At 34.7% G+C, this 19,805-nt stretch overlaps 1 protein-coding gene and 1 non-coding gene across 3 annotated transcripts in view; both read right to left on the bottom strand.

The window, feature by feature from the left end:
* Positions 1-43: 43 nt before the first annotated feature.
* Positions 44-148, bottom strand: LOC147497867 (small nucleolar RNA R71). The gene has a single exon (XR_015197224.1). It is a non-coding gene; the product is annotated as a small nucleolar RNA R71 (small nucleolar RNA).
* A 562-nt stretch (positions 149-710) lies between these two features.
* LOC147497868 (uncharacterized) overlaps positions 711-19,805 on the bottom strand; it is a 44,497-nt gene continuing 25,402 nt past the window's right edge. Inside the window, exons 7-10 of one of the 2 annotated variants that reach the window (XR_015195284.1) lie at positions 19,567-19,704; positions 8,047-18,935; positions 1,421-1,537; positions 711-976 (exon numbers count right to left, since the gene is read on the bottom strand). The gene's annotated coding sequence lies outside the window, so the exon portion shown is untranslated. The remainder of the gene's footprint in view (positions 977-1,420; positions 1,538-8,046; positions 18,936-19,566; positions 19,705-19,805) is intronic. The other variant, XR_015195282.1, reaches the window with a different exon arrangement.

Below are 19,805 nucleotides of genomic sequence, written 5' to 3' on the forward strand. Positions count from 1 at the left end.
GGGTTATTTATAGAACAATTCTACCCACCACAGAAGACTAATGAAATACTTTAAAAGATTCACTTTTTTTTTCCAAAACCCGCATGAATCTTTTTCTGATTCTTGGAATGGTTTCAAGGATCTTCTCATAATGTCCTCATCATAACCTTGGAAAAGACACACTTATTTGTGCTTTCTTCAAGGGTCTATCTAAACACCACAAGGAAACTCTCGATATCATGAATGGAGGTAGTCTCCTAAGTAAAGGAGCCACAAATGCTTATAACTTCTTAGATGATCAATCCAAGAAAAGTAGCAACTGAGGAGGTAACGATTACCCCAGCTCCACACCGTCTTTTTCGTCTATAGCTAAGGCAGCCAATATGTTTGAGGTAAAACCAGATCCTGAAATTACAACTTTAATTGAATCTCTCACTCGAAAGGTCGATGCCTTCTCTATGGATAAACAAGAAACGAAACCCACTCTAGTCATGAACATCAACTCCCCTCGCTGTAATTTCTATTTTAGTCTAGAGCATTCCGATTTATGTTGTCCTATTGCCTATGAACAACCACTACCACAGCCTGAAGATGTCTGCACTTTTAATATCCCTAATGCACCTTAGAGACAAAATCCCAATTTTAGTTGGTGAAATAATCACCATCATGCCGCACCTCCAGGGTTTAGTAATCAAAATGTTAGGCCCACCAACAACTACAACCAATTTCAAAGAAAGGCAAGGACAAGGGCAAGGTAATTATAACAATAATAGAGGTATCATCCTGGTAAATACCAACTATCATAATCCACCAGTTAATAATCAATGTGAGATAGTTCCTGTTACAACACCCATGGCTGATCAACCTTCCCAGCCTGATAGATTCGATGCTTACATGCAAGCTCAACAACAGATATTACTATCCATTCAACAATCCATCCAATAGTTAGCCCAAGAAAAAACCCAACAAAAAGGCGTGTTTCCAAGTTAACCAGTACCTAATCCAAAATCAACAAACACACATTACTACAAAAAAGCTTATATACCACTGTTTTTAATAGCGATAAAAGGGTTTTAACCATGGTTTTCAAATCGTGGTTATAGCTACCATGACTAATAATTCTAGTAGAACCGTGGGTATAAGTTATCCATATTTACCACGGTGTTTAGGAAAATGGGGTATAATATCTTCCTAAACCATGGTTAATGCCCATTTTACTATGCTAGGATTGACAAAAACCATGGGTATAAGTTGCAGTGTATAGTTTTGAAAGAATAGTGGCTCAAGCGTACGAACAATTGTCACAGTCTCCTTGGCATCATGGTATAGTATTTTTTTAAAAAAAATAAAAAAAAAATGAAATTAAACCTTATTTAATTCAATAATCAAATCACCAATTTAAAAACACGTGTAGGCATGTACAACCAATCAATATCCTTACCCCGGGTTGCAAGGGATGAGAACAACTTTTTTTCTGCTTGCATTCTGCTGACTTTCTATAATAATTAGATTCTTCCCAGTGCCATCAGCTTTTGCGAAGGATATATAATTGACGAATCTGACAATATCATGGCAGCTAGTGATAAGCACCAAAAAGTGTAGTTTAAACCCCTTAATAGTATTCTACTTCGACCAATTATATTTATAATAAATAAGAGTTAATACTGTTTACGTGTTTTTGTATATTTCAGGTCTTGAAGCTGTTTATGTGCTTAAAGACGCCATTTTGTATGGAAAACGAGTCAAGATGATTTATGTTTAAAGCTCAAGAATTAAGAAGAAAAAGTCTTTTTAAGTCAAAGTTGGAAAGTCAAAGTCAATTTGGGTAGAAAAAAGACAACAAACAATCAAAACTTCAAAAGAGAGTATCTTTAAACTTATACCTCAGAATTGGGCCTACTTTATGTTAAAACGACTAGATCAGAATAAGCTTTCTAATGGACTTGGCATTAACCCAATCAGAGGTGTAAAACTAGACAAAAAAAGTACTGAAATAATTTCCAATAGAATTGGCCCTTTTAGACTTAACCTAATGGATTTTGGCTCACATTAGAGGCCAAAAGTCTAGCCTCTAGGCCTATGCATGAAAATTTAACCCTAATCCTCTCATATATAAAGAGGATTAAAGCTAAACCTAATTTGGGTACTCTCTCTTTAGTTTAGTTTTAATTAGGTCTCTATCTCTCTCCCACTTTCTTTAGTTTAGTTTAGGTTTAGTTAAATAATTAGGATATTATAATTGTAGGCTCTAAACCTCCATTAAAGACTTTAGTTTCTTTAATTCAATTCAAGTTCTTTGTTATTATGTCTTCTTCTTATTGTTTTAGTATAGAACATCCAATTATTTAAGGCTAAAACCTCCATTAGAGGGGGTTTGTGAAGCCACATGAGGATGATTGGTAGTTAATATAGTAGTCATTAATTTAAGCATTTCAAGTTCTTCGTTGTGAGTTTCTAGAGATAGAACTCATAACGGTGAACTAGAGTTTAGAGCCACCATTAAAAAGATTTGTGGGGGAGCCAAATTCTCTTACTAGTGAAGCCATGATCAGAGATGACTTGGTATTCACTAGGGATAAAGAAAAGCGATTCGATGACTAAACTAATAGATAATCGAATCGCGTGGTGGATTACCCCTCTCTATTACCTTTCTCATATCATTAATTCACAGTTTTAGCATCTTAAATTTACTGTTTTTATCATATTACTCTCATAATTAGTTAATAGTAGTTTATTCTAGATTCGTTTACAAGTACGTGCAAACAAGAGTAGATAAAAAACGATTACTCTCCTCTTTATCACATGAAATTAAGAGTATAATATATTGATTGATAGCATGATTTAGCATGTTTAAAACACTGTTTTTTACATCTACTTTAATTCTCTTATCAAATGGCGCCACTTGCCATCTTGCTTGTTTACGTATTACATGTTTAGATTAAAACAATGAAAAACTGTTTTCACTATTCTCTACTATTTTCACTGTTCGTAATTTCTTGATAAATTTCTACTACTGCTTGAGTGCATACGAGTTGTGATTCCAACTCCTTGCACCCCCGTGACTTGACCCTATAAAGATCAAACTCTTGTTTTCACTTACGAGCCCGCACGCGCCCTAAATTTGCCCTACCAGAGCGCGCCCCGTGCTCTACACCATAGGCGTAACCCACGCCATATTTGCACTAAATTAAAGCGCGCCCACACCCTATAATTAATAAAAGAAAATAATTTTTTAATAGTCAATGCAGTAATACCTCACGTACAGTACAACACTCATATGCCCAACAAATTTAGTAATTCAAAATTAATTTTTCATACTATACGGTGTCTAGAAAACTTAAAGAATTGGGTTTCTCAAATTAAGGAACATGCACGTACGCACAAATAACCTCCCTCAATTCTTAAGCGGCTTGGCCATTGGTTTAAAAATATTAATAGTTAAATTAGTAAACACACCCATTACAAAGCCCGTTTCACAACGATGGACCTGAGTCTTGCATTATTCTTGCAAATACAACGGGAGATTTTAGAATCCCACATAATATATTTAATCTGCTACCAGTTTTCCATAGTTTAGACCATGAGAAGCCTTATCAACACTTATGTAGGATACAACAAGTTCTTACTACATTTCATCATCCTAACGTAAGACCTGAACAAATAAAGCTTAGGATGTTTTCTTTCACCCTAGCTGACAAAGTGGCTAACAGCACAAAAGTCGAACTCTGTCGACACAAGGGAAGAACTAGTTGAATTATTTATGGAACAGTTCTACCTACCACAGAAGACTGACAAAATGCTTCAAAATATTCACTTCTTTTGCCAGAAGCCTCATGAATCTTTTTCTGAGGCTTGGAATTGTTTCGCTGATCTTCTAGTAGAGTGTCCTTATCATAACCTTGGAAAAGATACACTTGTTCGTGCCTTTTTCAAAGGTCTATCTCAACACCATAAGGAGACTTTAGACATCATGAATGGAGGTAATTTCCTAAGTAAAGGATCCCCATATACATATTACTTCTTAGATAATCAATCCAAGAGAAGCAACAACTGGGGAGGTAACGATTACTCTCGCTCCACTTCGTCTTCTTCAACAGTTAAGGCAACCAGTATGTTTAAGGTTAAACCTGACCATGAGCTTAAAACTCTTATTGAATCCCTTACTAAAAAGATAGATGCCCTCTCTGTTCATAAACAAGAAGCGATACCCACTCCTGTCATTAACATCAACTTTACCCCTTGTAATGTCTGTTTTAATCCCAACCATACCAATTCATTTAGTCCCTTACTCTACGGTTCATGGCCCCCACAACCCGTAGATAATTACGCTTTCACCAACCCTAACACACAATGGAGGCAAAACACTAATTATAATCAACAATAACAACCTACATCTCCAGGTATTAATTATCAAACTGTTAGGCCTACTACGAACTTCCACCAATTTAATCAACATCTAGGACAAGGTGATTAGGTGACCAGATCAGAAGTTTAGTGCCTGTGACTCAGAACGATCAACATCAAGATATGGCCATGTAACAAACCTTAGTTACAGTCACTCCTCATATGACCACTCCACCAGTTAAACCATCTACAGAGGACAAAGTAGTAACTTTGTTGCAACATCAAAATCAAATTATGCAACAAAACTGCAACTTGTTGAAGGAACAAAATGAACAAAACTCTAACTTGATAAAGTAACAAAATGAACAAAACTCCAAATTTATGAAAGATCAGCATGATCAAAACTTTAATATGTTACAACAAACGATGAAAATGATGCAATCCTTGTGCCAAAAGGTAATTGTGTTATCTCCTAACCAAAATAATAACCAAACAGGCATGTTTCCAGGTCAATCTGTGCCTAATCCTAAGTCAACAAACACTGCCTTCGAAGTAAACAATATTCAGTGTACTGGTAATATAGACCAAGGTGACCTACAGGCCGTCACTACCCTTCGTTTTGGGAGAGTAGTTGATAACAAAGTGACTACGCCTAAAAATGGCCTACAAACGGAAGCTGAAAACGAAACAATACCAAATACTGGTATAGAAACTAAAGACCCTACAACTGTAGAAGTACCAGGCTAGTTAAACCACAACCTAAATGGAATCCACCAAAAGATAAAATAACGGATAATAAATATGTTCACCCTTATGCTAAAGATAAAGACAAGGTTAATAATATTGTTGACCCTTGTGTAGGTATAGAGAAAAACCACCGTTTCCCCAGAGACTAGTTCTGTTTAAAAAGAACGAGAATCTTGATGAGATTAGGGAAGCGTTAAAAAATCTGACTATAAACCTACCTTTTCTAGATGCTATCAAAAGTCTATCTGGACACGCTAAGTTTCTAAAAGAGTTGTGCACCACTAAGAGGAAAACCAAGATATCCCTATTTATTTGAACATAATGGAATCGTTAAGTACAAGGACCCTGCTCATCCTATAATAAAATGCAACTTAGGAGATACTTCCACTACAATTGCTCTATTAGACCTAGGGGTGAGTGTTAACTTACTCACTTTTTTATTTATATAAACAATTAGGTTTCCATGAACCTAAACCGACCAAAATGACTTTGCAGTTGGCCGATCATTTTATTAAGTATCCCAAGGGTGTAGTTGAAAATATTCTCGTTAAAGTTCAGGATTTTTACTACCCAGCCGACTTCGTTATTCTTGACATAGAAATTGCTCATGATTCTATTCCCATCATGTTAGGGTGTCCTTTCTTGGGGACTGCCAATGCCCAAATCAATTGACGGGATGGATCAATGGCTCTTTCCTTTGGAAATATATCTATAGAAGTTAACATGTTTAGACTCAAGCACGGATACTAGTTTTGCCTGTAGAAGAAGAAGTGAAGTCCATTGAGAGTTTTATACCTCACGTTAGTGTGGCCGACGCTTTCATTCCCACACTAGTAGATACCCCTCTTAGGGAAGAAAACAAAGATCATAATTTCAACTCCCTGAAAATAGATGAAATCGAGGAAGATTTCCTTCGACTCTTTTGCAACACTTCTTTGTCACCTCACGAGTCCCCTCCTATTAACATTCATTCATCCCTTGACGCCATGACAGAAAAAGAATTTTTCACCCTCTATCCCAATGGTTCTTCTGACCCACCTATTGAGAAATGTCTTGCATATCTCAAAGCCTCTGATGATATAGAACTAAGAACACTAGCTGAGCACCATTCACCCACCTCACATCCTCATTCACCTTCTATCACCAAGATTCCCCTCCCTCTGCCTTTTCAATCGAACCTCGAGTTTGCACTTGACCTTCTTGCTTCTCCTATGCTTCATGATTTTCTAAACCCTCTTGATACAAAAATAATACCCAGGGACAAGCCACCCAATCTCTTCATTTTTAGATATGAGACAGTACTGTTAATTAATTAATTATGTGTTAATTAATTATGGAAAGACCCACAACTTTTTAGGTTGTTGATATATGGTAAACTGCATGTTAATACATATTTTAGATTAAGTCTTGAGTATCTGACTATAAAAGACCCATTTTATTTTCAGTGTACTCCATTCCAATCTTATCTTATAGGAGTTCACCATTAAGGTAACTGGACCCTCTTTTTAGAGTGAGTGGTTATAAGTGCCGGATCCTTAGTCCACGTTTTATGTAACTTATGCATTCATCTCTTGAATTTTTTCTCGTTATTTGAGTAGTGCTTCTCTATGGAGTGAGTTTCATTTTCATTTTTTTTCTCGTAAGTTTTTCCAAAAATCAAACATATAAAAATAAAAAAAAAAAAAAAAACATAAACATATACTAGTAAGTCTAGGGAATCTGACTTTAAAAAACCCAAGTTTTTGTAAAATACCACCTTTATGGAGTATAGGCTACAAAAACTTTCAAACTTAAAAAGAGTTTTCAAATTTTGTTTCGGGGTGGCGTATTTTGGTCTTTCATTTTAAAATTTTTTGCCACATTTTGCCTGTCATGTTTACTCCAGTAGAGTCTAGGTTAGTTAGTTACGTAATTTAATTGTGATATTGAATTATTTGGGGGTGGTATATTTAATTTTAGCACATTGCACGTTCACGTATTAAAATTGCATGTATAAAAATCGAAATATAGAACCAATGTACCTTATTTATTTAATTGGGATGCATAATGTAATTAGGTACCTTAATTTCGTGAAATTTCACTATTTTGGAGAATTTCGGAAGATAATCCTATAGGAGTCACGATATGTGCATGCTTGATTTGTGAACGTATGATATTATTTTATTTATGTTAGAGTCCGCTTATGTCCCAAGCGTTATTTATTATTTCATGTTATCCCCATAACGGGAGGAACTCATATAGGAGTTGCATATGTTTTTATTTCTTTATATTAGTATAGATTAACCTTCTTTTTCAGCTGCTCCCATTTACAAGCACGTTTCTATGGTACTCTCTATCATTTATTTTCATTCCATACTTTGGGGACAAAGCATGATTCTGTTTGGGGGTGGTATAGAAACACGTTGTAAATATTTAAGCACATATTAGGTTGTATATTACGCACTTTTCTTTATAAAAATGTTAAAAATCATAAATATAGTTTATACTATGCACTTAGTGATAATAGTATTGTTCCAGTCTCCATGATGATATTAGTCTAGAAATCTCACGTAGTACTTGAATTAGGATTTGATTTTTGTTACTTAGATTAATATAAAGGTAATAGTCATTGCATCTTTTCATAAACATCTTGCATGAGCATCTAGGATTGTACTTGGCAGTATTTTTTGAGACCTAGGTTAGAGTACTTAATATATATCCTATGAGCATCTAGCCAAAAAGTCTATATGAATTAATATCTGAGTGATGACACAAGAGAGTAGTCAAATCCTAGTAGAGAAATCACACATCCACTTGTTTGATCACCATACCATATTCTAATAAGCGAGAATTTAGGCCCTCTTTGGATTGATATAGCTAGAAATTCTGACTTAAGTATATTTTCCGCTAGTCGCCCCATTGAGCCTTTCATTAGTCTTTTCACAAACCATAAATCCTTTACCCAATAAAACAAAATAAAAAATAAAATTAGCCTACCTATCTGGATAAGTGTGAGAAATAGGATGAGTGAAGAATAGAGAAGAGAAAAACCTGTGTAAACAAAATTTAGTTAGTTGCTTCAAAAGAAAAAGAAATAGAAAAAGAAAAGGAAAGAAAGTTTCCATCCAAAGAAAAGAAAAATAAAATAGAAATAAAATAAAAAGTTAGAACTCCAAAAACATAATCAAAGGAGTCAAAAGCAAAAACAAAAGGGCTAAGGATGGAAACAAAGTATAGAAGCAAAGTAAGAACAATGTTTTCTCTAGTAACATATTTTGAAGACCCTATTATCTCAGACTTGTCTTTTTGAATATCTATTTCTTTCCTTCTTTAACCAACACTTACGCCCCATATCACCTAATAAAGATATTTAGCTTAATTAGGAATAGGCTGGTGTGATAGTAAGTGGTAGATATGTTTGATCGACCTTGGCTTCCTTGGATTGTCTTTGAGATTGTGAGAAAATGTACGCCCACTGTACACTAAAGTTAGCAAACTTGAGTGGAAAAATTAGAGTGTTATGTGTCTTGACACATTCCTTGTGAAAACCTACTTAAAGACGTTATTTCAAAAGTTTCAGAAACGGATCTGTCATTGGATTTCATAACATAGTTCATTATATAGTTGTTTATCTTAAGATAATTTGATTATTATGCATATATTAATTTAGGAGTTAGATTAATGATCATTGTTTAAATGCTAGTGAGATGTATAGATATCTGAGATAAAATTAGGAGACTTTACTTTTATTTCTTAATCGTTGTAGTATAAATGAAGTTTGTGAGTATCTTCTCTGGAAAACTCTCACGAGGCTATAACTCGTCCACTAGGAAATTCCTAGCAGTTTAAGGCCTTATTACATATGATCAATGCAATCACATTTTGTGAAACGAGATTAGTCAGGACGACATTTTTGGCCACTTATCTATTTTTATTTCTCATCTTTGCTTGAGGACAAGCAAAATGCTGTTTGGGGGTGGTGTGATAAGCACCAAAAAGTGAAGTTTAAACCCCTTAATAGTATTCTACTTAGGCAAATTATGTTTATAATAAATAAGAGTTATTACTGTTTACGTGTTTTTGTGTATTTAAGGTCTTGAAGCTGTTTATGTGCTTAAAGACGTCATTTTGCATTGAAAACAAGTCAAGATGATTGTTAGAAGAGTTTTATATTGAAAACCCAAAAATCAAGAAGAAAAAGCCTTTTCAAGCCCAGTCAAAGTTAATTTGGGTAGAAAAAGGACAAAAAACAATCAGAACTTCAAAAAGGTGTATCTTTGGACTCGAATCTCGGAATTAGGCCCACTTTATGTCAAAACTAACCGGCTCAGAATAAGTTTTCCAATGCACCCGACGTTTCCCAAATTAGAGCTGTAAAAGTGGATGAAAAGGGCACTTATATAATTTCCAGCAGAATTGGCCCTTTTAGACTTAACCTAATGAACTTTGGGCTCACATTAGAGGCCAAAAGTCTAGCCTCCAGGCCTATGCACGAAAATGTAACCCTAATCCTCTCCTATATAAAGAGGATTAAGGCTAAACCTAACTTGGCGACTCCCTCTTTAGTTTAGTTTTAATTAGGTCTCTTTCTATCCCCCTTTCTTTATTTTAGTTTAGGTTTAGTTAAATAATTAGGGTTTTATAATTGTAGCCTCCAAACCTCCATTAAAGACTTTAGTTTCTTTAATTAAATTACTTTTTCTTTACATTATGTCTTGTTCTTATTTTTTTGTTTATGATAGTCTCATGAATCGAAGCTAAACTCCTATTAGACGGCGTTTGAATGAAGCTTTGAGAGGACTTGATTTGTTAGTATAGATTTGTTGATTAGGGTTTAAAGTTTGGATTTTTCTTGACTTAGAGATAAGAAGAGAATAATCTAAACTAGAGAATTGTGAGTTTTTCCATGAAAATGGAAAACAAACCTTCCTCTCATGTTAATTATGTTATGACTAGAGATAGTATAACTTGATTAGGGATCGTTAAAAGTCTAGAATTTATATTTAAGCATTGTGTGAGAATATAAATGTTAAGGTTTTTTCAACATATATGCTTTCAATATTAAGGAATCATAAAGTAGATTTTACTCTCTCTAATTTTTATCATATTTGATTCATATCATTATATTGTTAGTTAATTTAGTATTAAGATTAAATTCGTAGAATAATCATATTAGTAGATTTCACATCATAATCATTAGTCTCACGTGTTCTTCCCTTAGATTTAATCTAGTTGAATTCTATTTAAGTCTTGGTAGTTTATGAGTGGAACAAAATCCATACTCTATTATATTGCAAATTTATATTGAGAGTAGGAAATTGAATTAAACATGAGAATGGTAGAATTACGTATTAGTGTTCTTAGCATTAATATTTAGTATTTTACTGTTTTTATATATGTTCATCATCTAGCAAATTCATGATAAAGAATTATGAAAATAGAGTAGAATAACTACTTTAATAGTGCTGGAAATACATATCAATTTACTGAAAATATTATAGATTGACGAATGCAAAAAACTCAACCATTGGTCTAGCCACTTAAAACTATGGTCTCAATAGGCAAAGACTATGAGCGACACACCAGTATCTCAAAACTATTTGGATTTAATCAAGTGAGATCAGACCATACATCACCACATACGAGGAGAATATCCAGCTAAGTTGCAATAGTACAAGAACCCAAAAACAATTAAGCAAGACTCTCAATTCAATGCCTATCAAAGTCTCCATCCAACAGGACTCTCAATTCAATGCCTATCAAAGTCAGGAAGCCAACAATAGCCTTGCAAACACTTAACATCTCCTAATCTATATATCATCAATGAATTTTAGTAACCAATAATTATTGCAAGAATTAAAACTTATCACCCTTATTTTCTCCAACTCATGTTGACATAAAAATATATGGAAGTACATAACAGAGCTAAGCTGCATCCTAAATTGAAGAGAACACACACCATAAAAATCTAATAATAATTCAATTAATACCTAAAATTCATCCACTTCACAGGACCTTTACATCCTTTCCCTTTGAGTCTTTGTATTGTCATGACCACACTTCAATGTAAGATCAATGTAAAGCTTAATTAAATGCAAGTAAAAGATAAACATGTAACGAATTATTGCATATACATACACACTCATGACTCACCTGTTAAAACAGATATTCATATCATTAGATGGTAGATTATTTTTAGAATCCAACCAATTAAAAGTCATCCGCGATAAATTGATGACAATCAAAACCCATTGTCCACTTTAAATGTGCTCTACCTCAAAGGCAAAAAAAAAAAGACAATTCCTGTACATTTCAAATGCAAAGGGTTTCTGCTGATCCTATCTAATTCCTATACTTTTCAAAACTCAAAAGTACAACGAACCGACCATACAAGTAGGAAGCATCAATTACATTCTAAGTAACTTATACAGACTAGTCAAAGTAAGCAACATTGAACCTATTCAATTTAGGGCTATGGCCTCATTCAAATCTAATGTTTAGAGAAGAATTGCATTAGTAAAGCCTCCACTACACAAGCTTTGCATCACCAAACACAAAACCAACATTGAGTGTAAACAATTGATGGGTATCCACTATCTTGTTTCCACATCAGATTAAAAATAGGTTTAGACTCATTACCAAATGTCATAATCCAGCAAATCTTATATTGTTAGTTATATTGCAAATCCTGTGTTGAATTCAGGTACCTTACTTGTCTTCTACTCTTTAGTACCCACACAACAACTTCAACATCCATTGCTTTCACAAGACAACACAACATAACAAAAGAAGGATGTGCGAGTTAGTTGAGACTAGAAGTGTTACAGACCATCAAATTAAATAAACACCACACACGCCAATTATGCTACAACTTCAACTTGAGCATAGTTGAATATTTTCGTTAACACTTCAGAACTTCAAACATAACCTAACCTAACCCCACATAGACAAGCATTCAAACAATTCAAGTGCTTTTTACAACAGTACTAATAACTAACCAAATGCAAAATCAGTGGAGGAAGTATCAACGCAAGAAAAAGAAAAAAAAAAAAAAAAAGAAATTAGAAAAGAATGATATTTTCCGGGGGATTAAAAAGAGCAAAATCAAAAAATTCAAACCCAAATGAACAACAAATCAACCCTAATGCATTGAATGGTTTTAATTTCATAGAACAAAACCTCGAGAAAAAAATGCTGAGAACAAAAACCCCAATAAATTGAATGGGATTTGATATTGAACATGAAATTACTGATTACCTCGAAAGTCTCGATCCGAGATGATCAAGGATGGCTGTAGCCCATAGCGATGCAAGTAGATTAAGGAAGAGACGGAGATGTAACTCAAACAAATTTAGAGAACTTTGTTGATAGATATCGATTCAAGCTAGGCCATGAAATTCTTCGCGAAGGTTGCCCAATCTCGAATTCCTAAAGTTTCTTCTTTTTCGATAACAATTTCTTAAAAGAAAAGTTGCTACTGCTGAATGATGACTACTTTATCCATGGTAGGGTTAGTTTTTTCCAAAACATTTGCCACTTTTTCTTAGAAATAGTGGGATATATGAATATCATAAACCGAAATTACTTGATATTGGATAGTACCGTGGTCTACGACAATTATATCCCACCGTTTTACGATACCAGTGGAATTTTCTTGTATCGAAATTCAAAAAACCATATGTACCGTGGTAAGTGACTATTAGCCACCGTTATTAGGGAAACAGTGGTATATACCATTTAACCAACCGTGGCTAATGTGCATTTCTGTAGTAGTGACAGCCTTCGAAATAACCGATAATCCTAGTAATGACAATCTAATCCAGGGTGAATTAAAAGCCTTAACTACTCTTCTTTCGGTTTACAACAAAGTGATTATGACTGATGATTTCCTTCAAACTGAAAAAGATAATGGAACCTTATTAGATATCGTAGTTGAAACTGAAGATCCTACAACAGTAGAAGTACCAGTTAAACCTCAACCTAAGGGGAAATCAACAACATCTAAAGAAAGGAGAAATACTTCTATTGACCCGTATGCTAAGTATAGGGAAAAACCCCCGTTCCCCCAAAGACTAGCCATTCTAAAGAAAGACGATAATTTTGACGAGACTAGGGAAGTTTTTAAAAATCTTACTATAAACCTACCTTTCCTTGATGCCATTAAACGTCTTCCAAAACTCGCTAAGTTTCTTAAAGAGTTGTGCACAACAAAGAGGAAAACGAACATACTTAAGGAAGCCTTTTTAACTTAACAGTTTCCCTCTTTATCTGAACATAACAGAATCGTTAAGTACAAGGACACTGGTTGTCCTACTGTACAATGCACCTTAGACGATACTTTCACCACAACTGCTCTTCTAGATCTGGGGGCGAGTGTAAAATTACTCCCATTTTACCTTTATAAACAACTAGGTATACATGATCTCAAACCGACAAAAATGAGTTTGCAGTTAGCCGATTGCTCTATTAAGCATCCCAAAGGCGTAGTTGAAAATATTCTTGTTAAAGTTCAAGACTTCTACTATATAGCCGACTTCGTCAATCTTGACGCAGAAGTCACTCATGACTCTGTTCCTATCATCTTAGGGCGTCCATTCTTGGCAACTGCCAATGTCTTCATTAATTGTCGTGATGGTTCAATGTCCATTTTGTTTGGAAACCTTGCTATTGAGGTAAATATTTTAAAGATGATGTAACAAACACCAGACACGACTATCGATGGAGAAGTTAACATGATTGAGAGTCTTGCCCAAGATTATTTTAACAAAACGTTTCCAGAAAACCACGTGCACCAATTCCTTTCTTTTGGTAGTACTGACTCCAATAATGATTCCTACATCCAGGAAGTACATGCCCTTTTAGAGTCTACTCCTATCTGTGATCCCTTAGTAGCTCCTGATCCCATATTTGAAGAACTCATTCCTAAACCACTTTTCATTGTTAAGGAAGAAGAACCACCCGGAGATCCTCCCACCCCTTGAGGTTAAACCTTTTCCCACTAAGTTAAAGTACATTCATATTGATCCGGATGGCAGTCATCCGCTTATCATCTCGTCTCAGTTATCTGCTACTGAAGAGGCAAATTTGATTAAGCTTATTCGTGAACATCGTTCTGCGATTGGTTGGTCCCTAGACTACATCAAAGGGATTGACCCTAGTGTATGCCAACATCACATACATTTGGAGGATAATGCGAAGACTTCACGTGAGCCACAACGTCATTTGAACCCTGCCATGAAAGAAGTAGTTAGGGTGGAAGTTTTGCGATTACTCGTTGTCGGTATTATATACACCATCTCCGATAGTGAATGGCTTAGCCCAATTCATGTAGTCCTTAAGAAATTGGGTGTTACAGTTATACGTAGTGTTGATGGTGAGTTGGTTTCAAAACGAGTTCCTTTAAAGTGGAGGATCTGTATTGATTATAGGAGGCTGAATGCCATGACACGTAAGGATCACTTTCCTTTACCCTTTGTCGATTAAATGCTTGAACGTCTAGCCGGCCATGCTTACTACTATTTTTTAAATGGCTACTCTGACTATTTTTAGATTGTTATTGACCCTGATGACCAATAAAATACTACCTTCACCTGCCATTTTTGGAACATATGCATACAAACGAATGCCTTTTGGCGTTTGTAACGCCCTGGTACTTTCCAGAAATGTATGATTCATATTTTTAATGGCATGGTGGAATGATTCATGGAAGTGTTTATGGATGATTTTTCCATTCATGGTCATTCTTCTAATAATTGTCTTTCAAACCTTTCTAAAGTTTTGAAATGGTGTCAGGACAAGAACTTAGTCTTAAATTAGGAAAACATGTCATTTTATGGTGACGAGAGGCATAGTTTTAGGTCATACTGTATCTAAAGATGGAATAGAAGTAGATAAGGCTAAATTAGATAAGATATCGTCTCTACCTATACAATGGACTGTCTGTGACATAAGGGCCTTCTTAAGCCATGCAAGTTTTTATAGACGTTTGATAGAAGATTTTTCAAAAATAGCTAAGCCTTTAACCAATTTGCTTTTCAAAGATGCCATTTTTTATTTCAATCACGATTATAAACAGGCTTTTGAGACTTGGAAAGTCGCCTTAACATCTGCACCTATCATACAACCACCTGATTTGTCTAAGCCTTTTGAACTTATGTGCGATGCTAGTGTATGTCGTTGGTACTGTACTAGGACAGAAGTTAGATAATAAGTCCACCGTCATTTTTTATGCTAGTAAAACCTTAAATGTTGCTCAACGTAATTACACTATTACGGAAAAGGAATTTCTAGTTGTTGTTTATGCCTTAGATAAGTTACGTCCTTACTTGGTTGGCTCCACGACCATCGTTTATACAGACCATGTTGCACTTAGGTACTTTCTTGTGAAGAAGGATGCTAAACAGGGATTGATCCATTGGATTCTTCTTCTAACATAGTTTATCTTAGAAATTAAGGATAAAAGAGGGGCTAAAAATGTAGTTGCAGATTATTTATCTAGGTTGACTAATAAGGATGGCAGTGATTCCGAATCGATATCTGACTCTTTTTCAGATGAGCATCTCTATTCAATTTTTTTCTGCACCAAGGTATGTGATAAAACGTAAAAACGATAGCTTTACCTACTCTTAACTAGATATGCTATGAATAAGTAAAACTAAATGCTAATACAATGCTATAATGAAAGATTCTACTCTCGTTATCATTTAATATGTGTAGTAGAGAATTCGTTCCACTTCTAGCTCGTTTAGATGTAACATTTTCTAGTTTACGTAATTCTAACAAAATCAATGAGAGTAATGAAATGAAATTATGCTAAGATGGTGATTTAACTAATTTAGATGTTATAATTTAAAATACGACAATTCAAAAGTACGATGTGAATATGGGAAGGAATTAGGGGGATTTGATTCCACCTTGAATTCAACTTAATAAACTAGCATAGATTTGTTGTAATCCGAATCGTAATATATTCACATAACGATTGGGTCTTTCGAATCTCTAATTATTCATGGCAATCTCTACTAACTAATAATTAGCATATGAAGCAATTAAATCCATTCTCATGGTGAACTAATTACTTTCTAGAGTGGAATAGATTATCACAACTATATCTACACCAACACAATCAAGTCTTCATCACAGCTTCCTCAAACCTCTCTAATTGAGGTTTAGCCTTGATTCATCAAACTATCATTCATGGAATAAGAACAATAAGAACAAGACATTATTGAAAGAATAATAATTACTTTATTAATCTAATTGAAAGAGTCTAAGAATTCAAACTGTATTAAAACTAAATTAAAACTAACTTAGAACTAAGTTTATGAATAACTAACTATCTTTTAAGAGTGATGCCTTAGTCCTCTTTATATAGAAGAGGGCTAGGTCTACAATTTCATGCATGAGCTTTGGAGCCATGTTTTGGGCCATAAAATTGGGCCCAAAACTTGATTACTTTGGTCCAAAAAGGGTTTCTCTGCTAGAAATTATTACAACAGCTTTTTCGTCTACTTCTTCTCCTCTAATTGGGTAAATGCTTAAACCATTAAAAAGCTCTTTCCGAGCCGGTAGTTTTGACATTTGTAGGCCTAATTCTGAGGTCTGAGTCTAAAGATATGGCCTTCGGAAGTTCTATTGACTTTTATGTGCTATTTTTGCCCGCGTTGATTTTGACTTTGCAGCTTTGACCGGGGTTTAAAAAGGTTTTTTCTCCTTTAATCTTGGCCTTTAATCATAGAACTTCTTAGCAACCAACCTTTGCTCTTTTATCTCGCAAAAGGGACACATTTCTGCATATAATTGACTCAAATGCCTGAAATATATAAAAGCACGTAAACAACACTAACTCTTATTTATTAATCACATAATTGGTCTAAAAGTAATATTGTTAAGGGGTTAAAACTACAGTTTTGGGCTCTTATCAAACCACCCCCAAACAGCATTTTGCTTGTCCTAAAGCAAATATGAGAAATTAAAATAAGTGACCAAAAATGAAGTTTTAACTAATCTCGTTTCACCGAGTGCGATTGCATTGACCATATACAACAATACCTTAAACCACTAGGAATTCCCTAGTGGACGAGTTATAGCCTCGTGAGAGTTTTCCAGTGAAGGCACTCACAAACTTCATCTATACTACAACGACTAAGAAATATAACTACTGTTTCCTTATTTATTCTCAAATATCTATACATCTCACTAGCAATGAATACAAAATAATCAAGTCGAAACATAAGCTAATATGTGCATCATAATCAATCTTCTATGGAGAAACAAATATATATAATGAACTATGCTATGTAATGTACTAACAGGTCTATATCTAAAACTTTGGAATAACGTCCTTAAGTAAGTCCTCACATAAAAGTCAAGGCAAAAACCACTATGATTTTTCCACTCTAGTGCATAGTGGGCATACTTTACCATACTATCTCAATGACACACAAGGATGCCGAAGTTGATCAAACACATCTGCCACTTACTATCATACTAACCTATTCCTAATTGAGTTAGAGGTCTTTATTAGGTGTTGCGGGGATTAGGTGATGGTTTAAGAATGAAGGAAATGAATATTCAAAAAGGACAAGTCTGAGATAATAGAGTCTTCATATTATGTAACTAGAGAAAACCTTGTTCTTACTTTGCTTCTACACTTTGTTTCCATCCTTAGCCATTTTTTTTTTCTTTTGGCTTTTGGCTTTTGACTACTTTGATTCTGTTTTTGGAGTTCCAACTTTTTTTTTTCTTTTCTTTAGATGGAAACTTCCTTTTCTTATTTGAAGCAACTAACAAATTCTTGGTTTCATAGGTCTTTCTCTTTTCTATTCTTCATTTCATCTCTATTCTCATACTCATTAAAAAATGGGTAGGCTGATTTTTATTTTTATTTTGTTTTGTAAAAGGGTAAATGATTTGTGGTTTATGAAAGGCTAAAGAAAGGCTCAGAGGGGCGACTAGTGGAAAATAAATTCATATTGGTTTGAATTTCTGGCTATATGGATCCAAAAAGGGCCTAAATTCTCACTTAGGATATGGTATAGTGATCAAGCAAGTAGACGTGTGATTTCTCTATTCGGAATATAATTTTCCCTTGTGTCATTTCTCAAATATTTCACTCATATAAGGTTTTAGGCTATATTCTCACCGGATTTGTAGAATAAGTATACTAGCCTAGATTTCAGAAACTTACTGCCAATACAACCATAGATACTCATACAATATATTTATAGAAAGATGCAAAGATTATTAGCTACATATTAATCTATCTAAGTTTCGAAAACTATTCTAATGCAAAAGCTAATGTGAAACTTCTAGATTATTAAGAGCATAGAGAAAAAAACAACACCAATATTCCTAAGTGCATAGCATAAACTTTTTATTTATATTTTTGAATTTTTTATTTTTTTACTAGAAAACAAGTGCATATTGTACATATCTATATCTTAACAGGTGCCTTAAATTACGCGTGTTTCTATTCCACCACCAAACGAAAGCATGCTTTGTCCTAAAAGTATAGAAATAAAAAGGGTAGGAAAATACCATGGAAATGCGTGAAATTTTGGAACATCTGCAAAACAAAGTTAAAGCATACTAATATAGATAAATAAAGCAGACGCAACTCTATATGAGTTCCACCAGTTATGGGGTTACAAAAATCAAATTGCTTGGGATGTAAGCAGACACGAACAAAATTAAAACTTACCTCCTATCCAGCATTTAGGCGTCAACATCCTCTTCTATATAGAAGCGGGGTTCTTTTGCGTCCTGCCACGCCATGATAACTTGCCAAGCCTCTCTACATGTATCCTCAACCCGTGCAATCCCGTTAAGTGTTACTCGGTCTGATCAGGTGTAAAAAGCAACCCATTGAAGTTGTACCCTCCATCCTGGCGAAGTCATAACACGACATAAATGAACAACACAATTGGTGGGTCTCATAATTTCAACCCCAACCCAATCCGTGTAGCGGGTACAAAAATTAGGGAAAAAACAGCACGTGATACAACAAACCAAAACAGGCATAAGAAGTTACTTATGCCTCATACTCTGGCTTCTAGCTAGAATAGCCACTAAAACCTTGGGAATGTCATATAGGAAATGGCCCTAAGCTAAAACAAGGAAAACGTTACCAACGGTATTATTCACAGAAGTAAACTGCCAATCCCCTAAAATATTTATCATAATGAAGAACATGGTAAGGCCTACATTCAGGGACAGGCTACCAAGGGCTATGTTATACTGCCCTCAGTCCATTACACGAAAAACCCCTCCCCCATAAGTCTCGTGAAAATACTCATAGCTATAAAGGTATGCATTATTAGTCAGATATCCCCATGAGTTTGTAGGAACAGGAATAGACATTCCCACAACAAAAGCAACCAAGAACTTGCTGAAATCCATTGTCGTATCATTAACTATGACAGAGAACACTTGTTCTCCATCTGGTTGACAAAAGAACTTTGAATTATTATAGAAATATTCAGTAATTTGAGGTGAGTACAAGTCATCAGGACTTACCAGTAGATGCTGCCATCTTGACTGCACGATTATATCGCGAAACCATCCTCCATAGGTGTCGTTTTAGAACAAATCTTCAAAAGACTGCTCCAGTATGAGTATAGGAGAGTTCATTTCAACAAATACACTCAAGAGCCGCTGGAAACAACCTCGGAAGAATCAACAAACAAAAATCAGAAGTGGAAGTGCTACAAAGGCTAAGGCGTGAGGCGCTGATAAGTGCCCAAAACTGTAGTTTA

Source organism: Coptis chinensis, chromosome 5 (genome assembly GCF_015680905.1).
Source record: "Coptis chinensis isolate HL-2020 chromosome 5, ASM1568090v1, whole genome shotgun sequence".
In the NCBI taxonomy this organism is placed as follows: Eukaryota; Viridiplantae; Streptophyta; class Magnoliopsida; order Ranunculales; family Ranunculaceae; genus Coptis; species Coptis chinensis.